Source organism: Primulina eburnea, unplaced genomic scaffold (genome assembly GCF_022965805.1).
Source record: "Primulina eburnea isolate SZY01 unplaced genomic scaffold, ASM2296580v1 ctg675, whole genome shotgun sequence".
Lineage (NCBI taxonomy): Eukaryota > Viridiplantae > Streptophyta > Magnoliopsida > Lamiales > Gesneriaceae > Primulina > Primulina eburnea.
Genome location: NW_027331452.1, coordinates 312,657 through 317,847, shown reverse-complemented (window position 1 = coordinate 317,847; position 5,191 = coordinate 312,657).

Below are 5,191 nucleotides of genomic sequence, written 5' to 3'. Positions count from 1 at the left end.
TTCGGTTTGTCCATCCGTTTGAGGATGACAAGTAGTAGATTACAACAATATTGAGCAAAGTTTAGCCCATAAAATAATCCAAAAATAGAATCCCTCCCCTTCTTAGTCCTAGGCAACCCCAAAATAAAGTGTATAGAAATGTCAATCCAAGTTCTTTTTAAGAATAGCACGCAAAAGTGTTCCCAAAGTTCTATATACAACTTCGGTTTGTCCATCCGTTTGAGGATGACAAGTAGTAGATTACAACAATATTGAGCAAAGTTTAGCCCATAAAGTAATCCAAAAATAGAATCCCTCCCCTTCTTAGTCCTAGGCAACCCCAAAATAAAGTGCATAGAAATGTCAATCCAAGTTCTTTTAAGAATAGCACGCAAAAGTGTTCCCAAAGTTCTATTGACAACTTCAGTTTGTCCATCTGTTTGAGGATGACAAGTAGTAGATTACAACAATATTGAGCAAAGTTTAGCCCATAAAGTAATCCAAAAATAGAATCCATCCCCTTCTTAGTCCTAGGCAACCCCAAAATAAAGTGCATAGAAATGTCAATCCAAGTTCTTTTTAAGAATAGCACGCAAAAGTGTTCCCAAAGTTCTATTTACAACTTCGGTTTGTCCATCCGTTTGAGGATGACAAGTAGTAGATTACAACAATATTGAGCAAAGTTCAGCCCATAAAGTAATCCAAAAATAGAATCCCTCCCCTTCTTAGTCCTAAGCAACCCCAAAATAAAGTGCATAGAAATGTCAATCCAAGTTCTTTTTAAGAATAGCACGCAAAAGTGTTCCCAAAGTTCTATTGACAACTTCAGTTTGTCCATCTGTTTGAGGATGACAAGGGGTAGATTACAACAATATTGAGCAAAGTTTAGCCCATAAAGTAATCCAAAAATAGAATCCCTCCCCTTCTTAGTCCTAGGCAACCCCAAAATAAAATCCATAGAAATGTCAATCCAAGTTCTTTTAAGAATAGCACGCAAAAGTGTTCCCAAAGTTCTATTGACAACTTCAGTTTGTCCATCTGTTTGAGGATGACAAGGGGTAGATTACAACAATATTGAGCAAAGTTTAGCCCATAAAGTAATCCAAAAATAGAATCCCTCCCCTTCTTAGTCCTAGGCAACCCCAAAATAAAATCCATAGAAATGTCAATCCAAGTTCTTTTAAGAATAGCACGCAAAAGTGTTCCCAAAGTTCTATTGACAACTTCAGTTTGTCCATCTGTTTGAGGATGACAAGTAGTAGATTACAACAATATTGAGCAAAGTTTAGCCCATAAAGTAATCCAAAATAGAATCCCTCCCCTTCTTAGTCCTTGGCAACCCCAAAATAAAGTGCATAGAAATGTCAATCCAAGTTCTTTTAAGAATAGCACGCAAAAGTGTTCCAAAAGTTCTATTGACAACTTCAGTTTGTCCATCTGTTTGAGGATGACAAGTAGTAAATTACAACAATATTGAGCAAAGTTTAGCCCATAAAGTAATCCAAAAATAGAATCCCTCCCCTTCTTAGTCCTAGGCAACCCCAAAATAAAGTGCATAGAAATGTCAATCCAAGTTCTTTTTAAGAATAGCACGCAAAAGTGTTCCCAAAGTTCTATTTACAACTTCGGTTTGTCCATCCGTTTGAGGATGACAAGTAGTAGATTACAACAATATTGAGCAAAGTTTAGCCCATAAAGTAATCCAAAAATAGAATCCCTCCCCTTCTTAGTCCTAGGCAACCCCAAAATGTCAATCCAAGTTCTTTTAAGAATAGCACGCAAAAGTGTTCCCAAAGTTCTATTGACAACTTCGGTTTGTCCATCCGTTTGAGGATGACAAGTAGTAGATTACAACAATATTGAGCAAAGTTTAGCCCATAAAATAATCCAAAAATAGAATCCCTCCCCTTCTTAGTCCTAGGCAACCACAAAATAAAGTGTATAGAAATGTCAATCCAAGTTCTTTTTAAGAATATCACGCAAAAGTGTTCCCAAAGTTCTATATACAACTTCGGTTTGTCCATCCGTTTGAGGATGACAAGTAGTAGATTACAACAATATTGAGCAAAGTTTAGCCCATAAAGTAATCCAAAAATAGAATCCCTCCCCTTCTTAGTCCTAGGCAACCCCAAAATAAAGTGCATAAAAATGTCAATCCAAGTTATTTTTAAGAATAGCACGCAAAAGTGTTCCCAAAGTTCTATTTACAACTTCGGTTTGTCCATCCGTTTGAGGATGACAAGTAGTAGATTACAACAATATTGAGCAAAGTTTAGCCCATAAAGTAATCCAAAAATAGAATCCCTCCCCTTCTTAGTCCTAGGGAACCCCAAAATAAAGTGCATAGAAATGTCAATCCAAGTTCTTTTAAGAATAGCACGCAAAAGTGTTCCCAAAGTTCTATTGACAACTTCAGTTTGTCCATCTGTTTGAGGATGACAAGTAGTAGATTACAACAATATTGAGCAAAGTTTAGCCCATAAAGTAATCCAAAAATAGAATCCCTCCCCTTCTTAGTCCTAGGCAACCCCAAAATAAAGTCCATAGAAATGTCAATCCAAGTTCTTTTTAATAATAGCACGCAAAAGTGTTCCCAAAGTTCTATTGACAACTTCTGTTTGTCCATCTGTTTGAGGATGACAAGTGGTAGATTACAACAATATTGAGCAAAGTTTAGCGCATAAAGTAATCCAAAAATAGAATCCCTCCCCTTCTTAGTCCTAGGCAACCCCAAAATAAAGTCCATAGAAATGTCAATCCAAGTTCTTTTAAGAATAGCACGCAAAAGTGTTCCCAAAGTTCTATTGACAACTTCAGTTTGTCCATCTGTTTGAGGATGACAAGTGGTAGATTACAACAATATTGAGCAAAGTTTAGCCCATAAAGTAATCCAAAAATAGAATCCCTCCCCTTCTTAGTCCTAGGCAACCCCAAAATAAAGTGCATAGAAATGTCAATGCAAGTTCTTTTAAGAATAGCACGCAAAAGTGTTCCAAAAGTTCTATTGACAACTTCAGTTTGTCCATCTGTTTGAGGATGACAAGTAGTAAATTACAACAATATTGAGCAAAGTTTAGCCCATAAAGTAATCCAAAAATAGAATCCCTCCCCTTCTTAGTCCTAGGCAACCCCAAAATAAAGTGCATAGAAATGTCAATCCAAGTTCTTTTTAAGAATAGCACGCAAAAGTGTTCCCAAAGTTCTATTTACAACTTCGGTTTGTCCATCCGTTTGAGGATGACAAGTAGTAGATTACAACAATATTGAGCAAAGTTTAGCCCATAAAGTAATCCAAAAATAGAATCCCTCCCCTTCTTAGTCCTAGGCAACCCCAAAATGTCAATCCAAGTTCTTTTAAGAATAGCACGCAAAAGTGTTCCCAAAGTTCTATTGACAACTTCGGTTTGTCCATCCGTTTGAGGATGACAAGTAGTAGATTACAACAATATTGAGCAAAGTTTAGCCCATAAAATAATCCAAAAATAGAATCCCTCCCCTTCTTAGTCCTAGGCAACCACAAAATAAAGTGTATAGAAATGTCAATCCAAGTTCTTTTTAAGAATATCACGCAAAAGTGTTCCCAAAGTTCTATATACAACTTCGGTTTGTCCATCCGTTTGAGGATGACAAGTAGTAGATTACAACAATATTGAGCAAAGTTTAGCCCATAAAGTAATCCAAAAATAGAATCCCTCCCCTTCTTAGTCCTAGGCAACCCCAAAATAAAGTGCATAAAAATGTCAATCCAAGTTATTTTTAAGAATAGCACGCAAAAGTGTTCCCAAAGTTCTATTTACAACTTCGGTTTGTCCATCCGTTTGAGGATGACAAGTAGTAGATTACAACAATATTGAGCAAAGTTTAGCCCATAAAGTAATCCAAAAATAGAATCCCTCCCCTTCTTAGTCCTAGGGAACCCCAAAATAAAGTGCATAGAAATGTCAATCCAAGTTCTTTTAAGAATAGCACGCAAAAGTGTTCCCAAAGTTCTATTGACAACTTCAGTTTGTCCATCTGTTTGAGGATGACAAGTAGTAGATTACAACAATATTGAGCAAAGTTTAGCCCATAAAGTAATCCAAAAATAGAATCCCTCCCCTTCTTAGTCCTAGGCAACCCCAAAATAAAGTCCATAGAAATGTCAATCCAAGTTCTTTTTAATAATAGCACGCAAAAGTGTTCCCAAAGTTCTATTGACAACTTCTGTTTGTCCATCTGTTTGAGGATGACAAGTGGTAGATTACAACAATATTGAGCAAAGTTTAGCGCATAAAGTAATCCAAAAATAGAATCCCTCCCCTTCTTAGTCCTAGGCAACCCCAAAATAAAGTCCATAGAAATGTCAATCCAAGTTCTTTTAAGAATAGCACGCAAAAGTGTTCCCAAAGTTCTATTGACAACTTCAGTTTGTCCATCTGTTTGAGGATGACAAGTGGTAGATTACAACAATATTGAGCAAAGTTTAGCCCATAAAGTAATCCAAAAATAGAATCCCTCCCCTTCTTAGTCCTAGGCAACCCCAAAATAAAGTGCATAGAAATGTCAATGCAAGTTCTTTTAAGAATAGCACGCAAAAGTGTTCCCAAAGTTCTATTGACAACTTCAGTTTGTCCATCTGTTTGAGGATGACAAGTAGTAGATTACAACAATATTGAGCAAAGTTTAGCTCATAAAGTAATCCAAAAATAGAATCTCTCCCCTTCTTAGTCCTAGGCAACCCCAAAATAAAGTGCATAGAAATGTCAATCCAAGTTCTTTTTAAGAATAGCACGCAAAAGTGTTCCCAAAGTTCTATTTACAACTTCGGTTTGTCCATCTGTTTGAGGATGACAACTAGTAGATTACAACAATATTGAGCAAAGTTTAGCCCATAAAGTAATCCAAAAATAGAATCCCTCCCCTTCTTAGTCCTAGGCAACCCCAAAATAAAGTCCTTCAGTTTGTCCATCTGTTTGAGGATGACAAGTAGTAGATTACAACAATATTGAGCAAAGTTTAGCCCATAAAGTAATCCAAAAATAGAATCCCTCCCCTTCTTAGTCCTAGGCAACCCCAAAATAAAGTGCATAGAAATGTCAATCCAAGTTATTTTTAAGAATAGCACGCAAAAGTGTTCCCAAAGTTCTATTTACAACTTCGGTTTGTCCATCCATTTGAGGATGACAAGTAGTAGATTACAACAATATTGAGCAAAGTTTAGCCCATAAAGTAA